This window comes from Phocoena phocoena, chromosome 8 (genome assembly GCF_963924675.1).
Source record: "Phocoena phocoena chromosome 8, mPhoPho1.1, whole genome shotgun sequence".
In the NCBI taxonomy this organism is placed as follows: Eukaryota; Metazoa; Chordata; class Mammalia; order Artiodactyla; family Phocoenidae; genus Phocoena; species Phocoena phocoena.
The window spans coordinates 101,790,586-101,806,995 of NC_089226.1; the positions used below are offsets into that span (position 1 = coordinate 101,790,586).

The 16,410-nt window shown below is 46.2% G+C and overlaps 1 pseudogene; it reads left to right on the top strand.

Annotated features, from left to right (window-relative positions):
* The first annotated feature begins 471 nt into the window (after positions 1-471).
* On the top strand, positions 472-16,284 carry LOC136127042 (large ribosomal subunit protein mL40-like; annotated as a pseudogene).
* The last annotated feature ends 126 nt before the right edge of the window (positions 16,285-16,410 follow it).

Here is a 16,410-nt window from a genome sequence, read left to right on the forward strand (position 1 = left end):
TGCAGCCACTGTGGAAAACACTTTGGCAATTCCTCAGTAAGTTAAACACAGAAGTACCATATTGTTCCACTCCTAGGCATATACTCAAAAGTGAAAACAGGTGTTCAAACGAAAACTCGTACATGAATGTTCATAGCAGTATTATCCACAATAGCCAAAAGGTGGAAACAACCCAAATGTCCATCGCTGATGAATGGGTAAATAAAATGTGGTATATCCATACAGTGGAATATTATTCAGCCTCAAAAAGAAATGAAGTACTGATACAAGTTGCAACATAGATGAACCTTGAAAACATTATGCTAAGAAGCCAGATACGAAAGGCCACATACTGTCTAATGATTCTATTTATTTGAAATATTCAGAATAGGCAAATGCAGAAAATAGAGCAGGGATGGCCAGAGGCTGGGGCAAGGAGAATTGGGATTTCCTTTTGGAGTGATGAAAATATTCTGCAACTAGATAGTGGTAATGGTTTCATACATGGTGAACATACCAAATACCACCGAGTTATACACTTTAAAGTGGTTAGAAGGTCCCTGCTGGAGTGCCCCTGTGCCCCTGAACCAGCTTCTGGGAGCTTGGCAGACACAGATGAGAGACACCATGAGAGCTTCATGGTTGTGCTTCTGGGGGCTTGTTCCCAAGAGAGCAGAGCCCCTGAGGAAGAGGAGGAGAAGCAGGAGAAAGAGGAAGAGGAGGAAGGAGGAGGAGGAGCAAAAGAAGGAGAAGAAAAATCCAAACAAAAGGCCAAGCTGCCAAGGACTGCTTGAAGAAAAGGATGCCATGACAGCCGCGAGCTAATTCCCCTTAAGGATTTTATCACGCCTGTGAAGTTCCCAGGGAAAGTGAGACACCGGCCTGCGGTGCAGCTCCCCTTGGAGGAGAGCAGCTCCCCTTGGAGGAGAGCAGCTCCCCTTGGAGGAGAGCGAGTAGAGAGCTCTGCTTCTGAAGAAGTGGTCGCTCTACAACATGGAGTTGGAGAAGGACGCCGTCAGGTCCATGCTTGAGGCCCGGCAGGGAATCTGCAGGAGCTGCGGCTCACATCCCCGGAATGCCACGAGGCAGCCACCGAGCGGGACCCCAGTCTATTCCCCTTTGAGAGACAGGGGCTAGAGTACACGCCGCCGATCTCCAACTACCAGCCCCCGGAAGGCAGGTACCACGACATCACCAAGGTGTACGCACAGGTGGAGTTCAAGAGTTAGAGCTGTAGGCAGCTGTCCACAGAACACACTGGCCCTGAGAGCCGGAATGACCAGGGCTCAATGCTTGACTTGGGCCACTTGGACATCTCAGAACATATTGATCTATTATAGAGGGAGTCATTCTGATAGCACAAGAGGAGCAAGAAATGTCTAGTACACTGGAAGCGTGGAAGATGCATGCCGTTTTTGTTGTTTTTTTAATGGAGATGTAGTTGATGTACCACGTGGCGTGGGTTGCAGGTGTACAGTATGGTGGTTCACAATTTTTAGAGGTTGTGCACCATTTATAGTTATTGTAGAATATTGGCCGTGTTCCCTGTCTTGTACAGTATATCCTGTGGCTTTCTTTTTCTCTTTTTTCTTCTTTTGGCCGCACCACGTGAGTTGTGGGGGGTCTTAGGTCCCCGTCCAGGAATTGAACCCGAGCCCTCGGTAGTGAAAGAGCTACATCCTAACTACTGGACTGCCAGGGAATTCCCTTCATCTATTTTTTTAAATTGAAGTACAGTTGATTTACAATGTTGTCTTAGTTTCTGGTGTACAGCAAAGTGATTCAGCTGTATACGTATATTATATACACACACACACATATATACATATTCTTTTTCAGATTCTTTTCCATTATAGTTTATTACAAGATATTGAATATAGTTCCCTGTGCTATACAGTGGAACCTTGTTTTCTAATCTATTTTATATATCGTAGTGTGTATCTGCTAATCCCAAACTCCTAATTTACCCTCCCGTCCCCTTTCTGCTTTAGTAACCAAGACATGAAAGCAGCCTAAGTGTCCACCGACAGATGAATGGATAAAGAAAATGTGAGATAGGTATATATATATATATATATATATAGATATATAGATAATGGAATATTACTCAGCCATAAAAAAGAATGAAATAGTGTCATTTGCAGCCACATGGATGGACCTGAAGATTATCATGCTAAGTGAAGTAAGTCTGACAAAGACAAATATCATATATCACTTATATGTGGAATCTAAAGAAATGATACCAATGAACTTATTTACAAAACAGAAACAGACTCACAAACATAGAAAACAAACCTTGTAGCTTATTTTATACATAATGGTTTGTACCTCTTGATCACCTGCCTCTGTGTTGCCCTTCCCCACTTCCCTCTCCCCACTGGTAGCCATGGGTTTGTTCTCTATATCTGTGAGTCTGTTTCTTTTTTGTTGTGTTCACCAGTTTGTTTGTTTTAGATTCCACATATGGGTGATATCATACAGTAAAAACAAACAAACAAAAACAAATAAATAAAATAAATTGGTTAAAATGGTGAATTTGATGTTTTGTGTATTTTAGCACAATTTTTTTTTTAAGTCAAGAGAAGGTACTAAATTTAGATAATTCAGCTTCTCAACTAAGGCAGATTGATGCATTGGCTTCTCTGTGAATCTCACTTTCTCTTCATGGTTTCAAGATGGCTGCCACAGCTTTAAGCTTCTCATCTTCCCATGATAATATCCAAAGAATGTAGGCAGAGGCTTCTCCTTGATGTCCTCACTTATTTTCTCAGGGAGGAAAATATTTCCCAGGAGCCCTCCAGCAGCCTGCCCCTTAGATTCTCATTGGCTAGAGCCAGGTCACATGCAGACCCACAAACCAATCACTATAATAGGAATGGGATTCCAGGCCTTGGGTTAAACCAATTATGATTCATCCCGAGGCTGAGTGAGGGGCTCCCCTTCTCTTACCATCTAAAGAAATTTGGACTCTGTTAGCAAGGAAGAAGAGGAACACAGCTGGGACTTGCCTGGTGCCGCAGTGGTTGAGAATCCGCCTGCAACTGCAGAGGACGCAGGTTCGAGCCCTGCGTCGGGAAGATCCCACATGCCCTGAAGCAACTAAGCCCGTGCGCCACAACTACTGAAGCCCACACGCCTAGAGCCCGAGGTCTGAAACAAGAGAAGCCACCACAATGAGAAGCCTGTGCACCGCAACGAAGAGTAGCCCCCGCTCTCCACAACTAGAGAAAGCCCACGCACAGCAACGAAGACCCAACAATGAAGACCCAATGCAGCCAAAAAAATTAATTAATTTTTAAAAAAGAGGAACACAGCTATTTGTTAGGCGATGGTGTATGCCACATCCTCCTCTTAAAATAATATCATCTCAAATATCCTTTGGAAATACCCATACATCACTCTCAAAAACGTCGTTCATTTGGGGTGATCCCACCCGCAAAGCACCAGAAATGGACAGTAAGCCAAAAGGGTGGTCCAAGGACGGGTGTACGACCTAGCCTCACTAATAATAGGCATCCTCTGAACTTTCCTAGAATTTACTGGACAAGTTGCATTCACTCCCTGCTGAGCTTGATAAACTACCAGATTATAAACCTGAAGTCACTATGTGTTCATCTCTGCCACCACATAGTGGATTCTCCCTGAAAATGAAGCCAATACAGAAGACAGAGCCTGGAGATGGAGAGAAATGACATTCCCCAAAATAGGTGTGCTTCTGAATCCAGCTGTGCCTGAAGCCAGTGTAGCTCAGGACTTTTCGTATATATGGGCAAATACTTGCTCTTTTTCACTTGACCCAGTTTGCACTTGGTTTTTTATCATGTGCAGTTGAAGAGTCCTTAATAATACAGGAGACCAGCAGGGACGAGATCATAAAAGGCTTGAAAGTGAGGCTAATAATTTTGGACTTTATCCTTGAGTAACGGGGAACCATGGATGAATTTTAAGTAAGGGAAAGACATGACCAGATGTATGAGACATGGTCCCCATTGTGGAAATGGGGAGTCCTTCACTCTGCCCTAGAAAAAGCCAAAGTCAGATCGGCCACATGTTGTACTGTTTAAATCAGGAAGAATTACCAAATCCCCCAACGCCACCACTATCAACTTTATCAGAGGGAGACTCTAAATCAAAAGAACTTAATGAAAACTACTCCCTGGGTCATAAGTCAAGCAGCCATTGAAAGTGGGTATGGATTGGGACTTCCCTGGCAGTCCAGTGGTTGGGACTCCGCATTTCCACTGCAGGGGGTGTGGGTTCGATCCCTGGTCGGGGAACTAAGATCCCACAGACTGTGCAGCGTGGCCATAAACAAACAAATAAATAAAAGTGGGTATGGATTAATGATGCCCCCAAGACCCAAGCAGTGCAGGAAGGAATACTTTCTGAAAAGACAGAGAGCCATGCAAATGGGGAAAACATTGTTTTAGACATTTATCCTTACTGCTTCCAGAAAATTTTGGGGGGTCTTTGAAAGATATGCTTACCTAGGAATGAAATCTAATAAGGGAACCAGCAGGCCCTGGAGCTTTCACTCTTCCAGCCGAGCTAATAAAATTGGTGGCTCCACTATAGGCACCCTCGCTCTGGGTCCTAGAGGCCGTCCATCACCCATAGTTGCTGGGCTGGCAGGAAGCGAACATCAGTGCCCTTCCGGCTGAAGCCCAGGACCCTGCTCTCTTTAGACAACAGGATGCAGGAAGGAACCCAGAAGGAAAACCTCCTCCTGTGGAAGAGGGCTGGAGCCTTCCTTAGGAAGACAGAAGTCGTCTTACACAGAGACTAAGAAGGAAGTCCATGTACACGTGCTTGGTGCATCTGAGGACGGGAATGCCAAGTCAGAAGAGGAAAAGCATCCATGAAGATGGAGATGGAGACAGACAGTCATATGGTGCTTTTCTGTGTGATGCAAGGGAATGTTCAAGTGTGCCAGGGCTGTAATCTCTGCTCCTCTTATGACGTAAATTCCTTCAGAAAACGCCCTAATTCAGTTTTGCAAACTTGTTTAGTGTGCATAGGAGTCACCTATAGGGCTTGTTACACGTATCGATTCCTGGGATCCTGCTATAGATTCTTTTTTAGTAGAAAAAGTGGGTAGCTGTTGTTTATACCTGTTCAGCATCCTTCACGCCTTCTTTCGGTATCTTTGGGGAAACAAAGTGAAGGACAAATGTGTAAGCACTTATTCATTAGCTCCCATCCCTTTCGGTCAATGATGGCCCCAGGGGCATTCATTCCACCCTCTTCTAGGGTGCGCATATATTAGTGCTGAGTGGGTCTCCAAGCATCCCACACTGAGGGGTCAGAGAAGCCCCAGAGCAAGAAGTGAGAGGTGCAAAGTATGGGCAAAATGCAGTCGGGCTGTACCTGTGCGAACTTGGCAACAGTGGCTGGTAAAGAGGTGTGTGCCTGAGAAGATGTGAAGTAATGCACCAGAGTTTCCTGTGTGGTCCACATCCTGAACTCTCAGATCTGTTCAGGCCCTCCATTAAGTCCAATCCATTACCAGAGCATACACAAGATAAGCTATATTAATTATCCTACTGGTCTATACCCATCCTTGATTTCTCTCGCCTGCACCCAGCATTTTGCTCACCTGGCAAGCGACCCTCAGGTGAAGAAGACACCACCATTAAGTGGTAGCGCTACTGGGGATTTGAACCCACACAGTTTGTCTCCAGAGCTTGGGCTTTTAACCACTACAGTGCCTATAGCACAGTGTCGAGGAAAGTTTCAAGGTAGGTGGCATCCAGTTTCAGTGAGAAAAAAATGTCATAACTGCTTCGGGATGTCGGCCATGAACAAAGAGGCTGGTAGACACACCACCAAAAGCAAAAGTGACCAAAGAAAAATAAATTGGACTACATCAAAATTTAAAACTTTTGTGCTGCAAATTAAGAGAGTAAAAAGACACTCCACAGAATAGAAAATATTTACAAATCATATATCAGAGAAGGGTCTAGGTTCCAGACTGTATAATGAACACTTTCAACTCAACCATACAAAGAGTAATAACCTAATTTTAAAGCAAGCAAAGAATTTCAATAGACATTTTTCCAAAGAAGATACACAAATGGGGAAAGAGCACATGAAAAGATGTTCAACATCATTAGTCATTAGGGAATGCAAATCAAAACCACTATGATATACCACTGTGTACCCACTAGGATGGCTGTAATATAAAAGATGGACAATAACAAGTGTTGGCAAGGATGTGAAGAAATTGGATTCCTCTTACACTGCTGGTAGGAATGTACCGTGCAGCAGCTGTGGGAAACAGTTTGGCAGCTCCTCAGTAAGTTAAACATAGAATTACCGTATCACTCAGCAATTCCACTCCTAGGCATACACCCAAAAGAACTGAAAACAGATGTGCAAACAAAGACTTGTACATAAATGTTCATAGCGGCACTATTCACAGTAGCGCAAAAGTGGAAACAACCCAAATGTCCACTACTGATGAAGGGATGAGTAAAATGTGGTCTATATATACAACTGAATATTGTCCAGCAATGAAAGAAATGGAGCACTGATACCTGTTACAACAAGGATGAACCTAGGAAACATGCTAATTAAAAGAAATCAGCCACAAAAGGCCATACTGTATGATTCCATTCATATGAAATGTCCAAAATATGCAAAGGTATAGACAGGATGTGGATTAGTGGCTGCTGTGGGATGGGGGGGTGGGGACAATGGCTAGTGACCGATGATGAGTCTGGAGCCTCTTTTAGGAGGGACAAAAATGTTCTAAGATTAGATTGTTGTGACGGATGTACAACTCTGTGACTATACTAAAAAAACATTGAATTGTACACTGTAAATGAGTGAATTGTATGGAATGTAAATTATATCTCAATAAAGCTTTTTTTTTTTTTTTTGCGGTACGCGTGCCTTTCACCGCTGCGGCCATGGCTCACGGGCCCAGCCACTCCGCGGCATGCGGGATCCTCCCAGACTGGGGCACGAACCCGTGTCCCCTGCATCGGCAGGCGGACTCAACCACTGCGCCACCAGGGAAGCCCTCAGTAAAGCTATTTTTAAAAACCTGCAAGTCCCATGTCCTAGGAAACCCCTCAATCATTCAGGCAAACCAAGGGGGTTTGTCCCCCTAATGCCACCCTCAGCCATGTAAAATTTTTTTCAAAAAAGAACAAGGGGATTGGGGAGAAAATGCAGGATCTGGAGTGTTATTCAGCTTCTTGCTGTGGCAAGGCTGTGTAACAAACAACCCCAAAATGCAGTTGTTTAGAAAATCAAACACTGGGGACTTCCCTGGCAGTCCAGTGGTTAAGACTCCTCGCTTCCACTGCAGAGGGCTCAGGTTTGATCCCTGGTTGGAGAACTGTGATCCCGCATGCCGCGTGGTGCAGCCAAAAAAAAAAAGAAAAGCAAACATTTATTTCTTGCTCACAGGTCTGTGGGTCAACTGTGCCTCTACCGGGCCAGCTGGACTTGGGTGTCTCCCATTCTAGGACCCAGGCTGAAGAAACAGCGTTTCCCTGGGGCATGCTCTTCTCATGGTGGGTGGCACAAGCAGGAAAGGCCAAGGCAGGTCACACAAACATGCATGAGGCCTCAGCTAGGATATAGCTTACCTCATGCCCGCTTACACTCCATTGGACAAGGCAAGTCTGCCAAGCCCAAAGTCAGTGGGATGGATAAATATTCATCGCCTAATGAGAGGCACTAAAAAGTCTCAAGGCAGCGGGGCTGGGCCTGTAATCTTATTATGGGGGGAGTGGAATAGTTGGAAATAAGCCAATCTACCACAGCCAATGGGCCAAATACTTGCCATTCCTGCACTGTGAGACATTTGTCTAATGTCTGCTGCATTGGGAGCCTTTTTTCTTTAATAGAAATGACTGTATATTAAATTCTGATTGTAAAAGTAAAAAGAATCAGACAATACAGAAAACTTTAAAATGTAAAAGCTATAATCCCACCATTCAGGGTTAACCAACAATAACAGCTTAGTGTTTATTGTTATATAATTTCTTCCATATATATATATATATAATCACACTGATGTTATTTTTAACATAATTAGCATTACGATATACATACTGTTTTGTAATCTCTATTGTCAGTTAAAATTTCATGAATACCTTTCTATATAAAAATGTCATCGCAATTTTTTAAAATAAACTTATTTATTATTTATTTATGGCTGCATTGGGTGTTCGTTGCTGCGCGGGGGCTTTCTCTAGTTGCGGCGAGCGGGGGCTACTCTTCGTTGCAGCACGCAGGCTTCTCACTACGGTGGCTTCTCTTGTTGCAGAGCATGGGCTCTAGGCACACGGGCTCAGTAGTTGTGGCGCACGGGCTCAGTTGCTCCGTGGCATGTGGGATCTTCCCGGACCAGGGCTCAAACCCGTGTCTCCTGCATTGGCAGGTGGATTCTTAACCACTGCGCCACCAGGGAAGTTCCTATCATCGCTATTTTCAATGTTTATATTTTTTCGCCAATAATTCTGCCATCATAACAGACATTTCCATTTCTCATATTTACTTCCAATCTGTAGCAAAGTCATTCAGTTTTTTGCTTCAACGTAATCATAGTGTACAGGTGGTCCCTGGCTCACGATGGTTTCATTTATGATTTTCGACTTTATGATGGGCGGAAAATGATATACATTCAGTAGAAACCATATTTTGAATTTTGATCCTTTCCCAGGCTAGCAATACGCAGCCTCTCTCGTGATGCCGGGCAGCGGTAGTCACAGCTCCCAGTCAGCCACATAATCACAAGGGTAAACAACCATTCTGTACTCAGACAACCATTCTGCTTTTCACTTTCAGTACAGTATTCAATAAAACATGAGATATTCAACATTTTATTTTATTTAGTTATTTTTTCCAGTATGTGGGCCGCCCACCGCTGCCCGCTCCACGGCACGCGGGATCCCCCCGGACCGGGTCATGAACCCACGTCCCCTGCATCAGCAGGTGGACTCCCAACCACTGAGTCACCAGGGAAGCCCAACATTTTATTATTAAATAGGCTTTGTGTTAAATGATTTTGCCCAACTGTAGGCTAATGTTTAAGAAAGGCTATGCTAGGATACGATGATCAGTAGGTTAGGTGTATTAAATGCATTTTCTACTTACAATACTTTCAACTTGAAACAGGAAGGAAGGGGGCATGGCGTGATCTTTAAAAGAATGACATAGCCACAGGACATAACAAACACTGGTTAGAACAAACTAGGTCCAAGATTCGACTTCCAGTAGACCTTGAGCCTCATTATGTGCTCATTGTAATACATTAGCATATGCTAAATGACACACCCACCAGTGCCATGGCAGTTCTAAGGCTAACCATAAAAGGTCAAAAAGTGGGCGATGTCCCAATCCCTGGAAATCTCTGCCCCTTCCCCAAAATAGTTGGAATAATCCTCCCACTCATTAGCCTATGAAATTACCCAGCCCATAAAAACTAACCACAGCATAAATATTTTGGGGCCTCTTGCCTTCTGAGATGGCCCACATTCTGTGAAATGTGTTTCTCCCAAGGCCCTTCTCACCTCTTGAGACAGACCGCGTTCGTCTATGGAATGTGCATCTCTCTAAATCAGTCCACTTCTTAATAACCGCTTTGTCTCTCACTGAATTCTTTCTGTGATGAGACATAAAAAACCTGAGCTTCATTAAGTCCTGAAGCCAGCTGTGTGATCTCAATTAAAAGACCGTGGCTTCAAGTCCGAATCTGAGTTGCACCGTTTCAAACTTAAGAAGGGTTTATGGGGATGTAAATCGAGGAAGATCTGTGTATGTTTGTGGGTTTGCACACTTAACATCGTTCCATAAATGATCTTCCATGTTGTTACAATCTGGAAATTTGTTCTTTGTGGTGCTATCACACCACCATTTAATTAGCCAATTCCTATTATTGGGCGTTGTGGCTATTTCTAGTATTTTACTATTATATTAATTCATTCCAAAAATTCCTGTTGCATTCGATTGGCTGAGTTTTTTCTCCCTTCTTTTCCACCATTCTTCCCCTCATGTCAAGTGGAGGAGGGATGGCCATTGGCAGTTCCCAACTATTGAGTTCAGTAGCGGTGTAGCAGTTCGGTAGCAGGGGCTTACTGGTATAGATGTGTATCGTTCGTAGCCACTTCCCTATACAGTTACTGACAGCTGTCCTGAGTAGGGATGGCTTCCAGAAACTCTCCTACTGCCCACTAAGCTGACTCAGGTCACTTTGTGACACCAAAGTGCGAGGCCAGAAGTCATCTGGTGACAGGAGTGTGGTCTACAGTGCCTGGCACCCAAGGCCCATGTGGGCAGTGGACGAGAAACAAGGTTTGAAATGTACTGAGCTAGAAGCTGGTGGATGGGAAATGGTGGGAAATCTCCTGCTAAATGGGAAAAAAAACCCAACCATCTAACAAGGAGAGAATAAGGTTGATGCACAGAAAGAGGCAGAGACTAAGATGGAAAGATAGTACTGGTGGCGTTTGCATCCTGCCTGTCTCCCTGCCCTCCCCGTGATCAGGCACTCAGCCCTTCCCTGAATTCATGAGCCAATAAATCCATTTTGTTTGAACAAGATCTTTGCGGTGTAGACACCCAGCTGGTGCTAACACCATAGCTCCTGGAACAGTGCTGGAACTAGAAAGGTGCATGAGAAATAAACCTGCCCTCTGGGAACCCACAAACTGAGGGACTGGGAGATGCTGACAAGTGATTATAGCACGAGTTACACAGTAGAGGTGTTGAAACTGACTCAGGAACCAAGAGAAGGGGACCCCGGGCTACATGCAAGAACTGAGTAAGATTTCAGCAAGGAATGACAGTCTAAGTTCTAGGGAATGAATAGTTCAAGCAGTGACCGCTATGACATCTTTGTTAGGTTATCATTTTTCTGCTTTCAGATGACTTCAAGGTAACCTATGGTAATAGGATTATTGAGCTAAAGAACATGGACATATATTTATTATGGCTTTTGTAGGCGGCTACAGAATGCCGAGGAAGTTAGGAGTGAAGCCACACCCCTCCTCTTAGCCTTCAAACAGCCCTCTCATCATCTAGCTTCATTTCCCACAGCAGCCCACCCCACCCGCCCCGTCTCATCACCAAGGCCCCCAATGCCAACAGTAAGAGCTGTATCAAAAGGAAATGCTTCCATTCCACGTCTGGTAACAACCTATCATGGAAAAGTATATAAATGTATATATATAGCGGCTTCCCTGGTGACACATGCCAACGCAGGGGACACGGGTTCGAGCCCTGGTCTGGGAAGATCCCACATGCCGTGGTGCAACTAAGCCCGTGCGCCACAACTACTGAAGCCTGCACACCTACAGCCTGTGCTCAGTAGCAAGAGAAGCCACCGCAAAGAGAAGCTCGTGCACGGCAACGAAGAGTAGCCCGCAGTCACCGCAACTAGAGAAAGCCCATGCGCAGCGACGAAGACCCAACACAGCCAAAAATAAAATAAAATAAATTTATTTTTTAAAATAAATAAATATATAAAAGTCACAACAACGATACCCATTTTAAAATATATATACTGATAAAATTTGAAACAGTTTGAATCACTTTGCTGTACACCTGAAGCCAACAACATTGTAAATTAACTACAATTTTTTTTTTTAATGTTAAATAAAAAAAAAAGGCAATGCTTCATCCCAGCTTGGGCCTCCAACCCAGGGGATGATGTGGGGAATGGGCTGGAGCAGCTAATTACTGGAACAGAGGCCACTGTTTTCAACTCTCCTATCTCCAGTCTGTCCTTCCCCTGTTTTAGGAATCTCATAATCCAAGGCCAAACTCACAAGTTGCAGACATACCTGTCTAGTAAATCTCTACCCTCTCTCCTCCACATGGGGGCTAGCTCAGCAATTAAAATTCCAATTCCTTCAAAAAGGACTCAGCATGGAGGCTTCCCTGGTGGCGCAGTGGTTGCGAGTCCGCCTGCCGATGCAGGGGGCGCGGGTTCGTGCCCGGTCCGGGAGGATCCCGCATGCCGCGGAGCGGCTGGGCCCGTGAGCCATGGCCGCTGAGCCTGCACATCCGGAGCAACGGGAGAGGCCACAACAGTGAGAGGCCCGCGTACCGCAAAAAAAAAAAAAGACTCAGCACGGACTACGTAGCTGGGATGGGAACTGGTAACAACTCCATCTAAGATGGTCCAGAGTTTCCCCTCGGAGGCTTGGTGCAGAGAGGGCTCCCTCAGCAGCAGGCATGATGGAAAAGAGCTGAAGCTTTGCAGTCAGAATCGCTCTGTGACTTGCAAGTTGTTTTATCTCAAATGACTCCTCTCGGATTCTCTGTGTGTGTGTGTGTGTGTGTGTGTGTGTGTGTGTGTATAAAAGCTAATAATATCGGGACTTCCCTGGCGGCACAGTGGTTGAGAATCCACCTGCCAATGCGGGGGACACGGGTTCGAGCCCTGGTCCAGGAAGATCCCACATGCCGCGGAGCAGCTAGGCCTGTGTGCCACAACTACTGAAGCCTGTGCTCTAGAGCCCGAGCTCTGCAACAAGAGAAGCCACCACAATGAGAAGCCCACGCACCGCAACAGAGAGTAAGCCCTGCTTTCCGCAACTAGAGAAAGCCCGCGTGCAGCAACGGAGACCCAATGCAGCCAAAAACAAATAAATAAATTTAAAAAAAAAAAAAAAAAAAAAAAGCTAATAATATCTACTTTTTTATCATTTAACAACTATTTAAAGTTCACTGTGAGGCAGCGTGGTGGTGCTGTAGTGGAAAGAGCAAGGCCAGGGAACTGGCAGAACCAGAGTTGAGTCTTGCTTTTGCAAATGATTGGATTTCATTCAGTCTAGGGAAAGATGCAACATGAACCATTATTTTAGGCAACCCTAACAAAAAATGCTGCCAAGTTCTGACACAATGGTTTCTTATCTCTTGGAATTGTATTTTATAGTTATTAAAAGAGGTCTTGAGACTTACTGATATCTTGAGGTAGATTTTTATCATATATCATTCTTCATATATCTAAAAATAGAAAATGTAAGCAAAATAAATTGGTTAAGGTTGTCAAAGCCCTTGACCAAAGACCACCAGAAACACACCCATAGTCAAAAAATGTCAGGTTTAACTTGAAGCAGTAAGGAGAGTGCATCCTGGGGACACCCTTGTGTATATCTCCTTAAATCTGGGTTTTTGTTCCATGGTTCTGCGGAGGGATTAGGAAAGTAGGGACCAGTTGTGGATTAAATGCTGTCAAGAAGAGGCAATTCAGACTGGGTATCTTTATAATGCTTACCTAGGAGGCAGGAGGATTCAGAGGGTTAGAGTTGTATCTTTGGTAAAGAAGCACCAATCGGGAATTCCCTGGTGGCCTAGTGGTTAGGATTCCGGGGGGGCCCAAGTTCAATCCCTGGTCAGGGAACATCCCACAAGCCGCGTGGTGTGGCCAAAAAATAAAAAAAAAAGGACCGGGCTTCCCTGGTGGCGCAGTGGTTGAGAGTCCGCCTGCCGATGCAGGCGACACAGGTTCGTGCCCCAGTCCAGGAGGATCCCACATGTCGCGGAGTGGCAGGGCCCACGAGCCGTGGCCGCTGAGCCTGCGCGTCCGGAGCCGGTGCTCCGCAACGGGAGAGGCCACAGCAGTGAGAGGCCCGCGTACCGCAAAAAAAGACCCAGGGCTTCCCTGGTGGCGCAGTGGTTGAGAGTCCGCCTGCCGATGCAGGGGACATGGGTTTGTGCCCCGGTCCGGGAAGATCCCACATGCTGCAGAGCGGCTGGGCCTGTGAGCCATGGCCGCTGAGCCTGCGCATCCGGAGCCTGTGCTCCGCAACGGGAGAGGCCACAACAGTGAGAGGCCCGCGTACCGCAAAAAAAAAAAAAAAAAAAAGACCCAGTCACTCAGAGAAAGGCCAAGTCATTTTTGTGGTCACAAAGTGGCCCCACCTGAGCATCTAAGCATGTCTCACTCTAAGCACTGATAAATAACAAAATTCAACTGAATAAATCTGAAGATTTAATTGGCTTTATTTAATGATTCAGCATCCTATCCAGTAAACAGAAAAGTGCTCTGCGGAACTGTACAAAATGGAAGGGTTTTACAGAAGGATGGACGGATGGGTAGGGAAGTTATTAGCAAAAGGAAAGAACTGTTTCAGGCCAGGTCATATTCTTTTTTGGGGGAAGGGAACGAAAGGGGTCTTTATGCAGATTACCTCACTAGTGCTGATCAGGAAATTTCAGATTATCTGTTTATAGGTCACATTCCTGGGAGAGGTTGAAAATGCAACTAAGTCTTGGTTTGCTGTCATGGGGGCAAATGACTCTGTTCTGGGGCCTGTTGTTTTTTCTTCTTCTTCTTCTTTAACAGCATGGTTTATGTTCTGCTGGTATCATCACTATCTGAATATCAGAAGGGCCATCTTACACTTTCTTAGTTCTGGACCAGGGATCCAACCCACGCCCCTTGCAGTGGAAGCACGGAGCCCTAACCACTGGCCCGCCAGGGAAGTCCCCATCTTACACCTTTTTGATAGTCTTAAAACTTCACGTTGATGTCCATTAGAGAAAAAGCACCCCCATTTCAAAGATGTTAACATGTAGGGAAAAATGCTCATGCTAGATTTGATGAAATAGGATTCATGCTGTATTACCCTGGGGAAGTAATTTAACCCTTTAAGGCTCAACTTCCTGCTCTGTAAAATGGGAACAACACAGTCTACTACATAAGACTTGTGAGGTCTAAGAAATAATGTCTATAAAGTGCCTGGTATAATACTGGCTGCATCGCTCAGGGTCCAACCACACAAGCAGGAACCACTCTAAGAATGTAAAAACAGAGAACTTAATGCAGGAGATTGGTGACACGGGTGATGGAAGGGCTGAGAAACCCAACAGCAGACAATGAGGCAACCCAGAGATTAGCAAAAACCAGAAGCTGCCCACACTCCTTAACTGGAGGGACAAACAGAGGAGATGGAATTAGTGGAGCCTGGCGGGGAGGACCACCATGGGAAGTTGGAACCACAGCAGCCTATCCAGTAGGAGGTGGCACCACAGGGGAGCCTCGCCTGCTGCTGGAGACCTGCCAGAGCCCAAGCAAGAGAGAGAAAGAGAAGAAATAACCTGGCTTTTTCATACCTCCTAACTTCCAGTCTCCTGCCACTGTCTCCCATTGGCCAAACCCAAGCCTGAAAGGCAGCTGTCCCGGAAGCCTGAGAAACTGCACCCTGCAAGGCAATACAGAGCAAAGCAGAAACGCAAGGAAGGGATCTGTAGCAAAAGGGTAGAGAACAACCATTAGATAGAAATAGGTTAAACAGGCTTGGTAATACCTTTATTTGTAAAACCTTTAAAGTACTGGATACACGTGAAAGTAACAAAATCATTCACTTAAAACCATACTGTAGTCCACATAAACTAGTTCACATCTCCCCTCCCACCCCAACCTACTACATTATTCTGATTACTACCGTGTCTGGTCTACTACAGCGGCATTTTAAGACGGATTTTCAGTGTCAGGCATGTTCTCCACTGAAATTTCATGAGGGCTTCTACAGCAGAGGGAGATGCCCATTCTATGTCACAGAGGTCAAAGCTCAGCCACAACAGAATTATGCAGCAGCGTCATGGCAACTGGACGCTGGTCTTGGAGCTCTCAAGGACTTCTGCGTGACCTGTGGGGAGGGTCACAATCTCTGGACTCACTTTTTAAAAATGTAAATCACAACCCTCGGGGTGGTTTACGTGCGCCAACACTCCACCTGGCTCTTCATCTTTCCATTCCCTTGTCCAGAAGGCTCCACAATGTTTTTTGAAATAAAGGATGAAATCGTCTAAGAAAACAGATAACGTACCCAAGATCACAGCGCTAGCAAATCGGAAGGAATTCATTCTCTACTCTTCCCACGCCAAGGCGCTTTCCGCTCCCCCACCGGTTCTTTTCGCGCCCCCTACATCCTCTGGCGGAGGAAGGCTTGTTCAGGGAAAGGTAAGAGAGACCCCGCTCAAAATCCTGGGGCACTTGGTAGCGCTCTTCGTGCAGCCAACGTGCCCAACTGGCGTCTCAATAAACGGCGACCCGCCAGGTTCGGCCGGCCGGCTCAGGACGCTTCCGGCTCTGGGGAGCTCAAGGTCCTCTCCCGCTGGCCCGAGACCCGCACCCCCGCGCCGGGGGCAGCCGGAAGCAAGCTGCCCTGCCCGCCTCCTGCGGGTCGCGGGGTTTCTAACGGAGCCGCGTGCCCGGGGCGGGGCCACGCGCGATTGGCCGCTCGGAGTCGGGGGCGGGCCCGCGGCGGGCAGGCCGGGCGGGCGCCGACAATGAGCCTCCATAAAAGGGAGCGGCGGGGGGCTAGAGCCCCGGATTGAGCCCTCCCCGCCCGGGGTCCCGACGCTCTAGGTCTCGGGGAGGCCCAGACGCGCCCGTCGCAGGCCGGGCCGGCGAGCGGCGGGCGGCGGGGAGGAGGCTGCACGGGGCAGGAGGCGGCCGCCGGC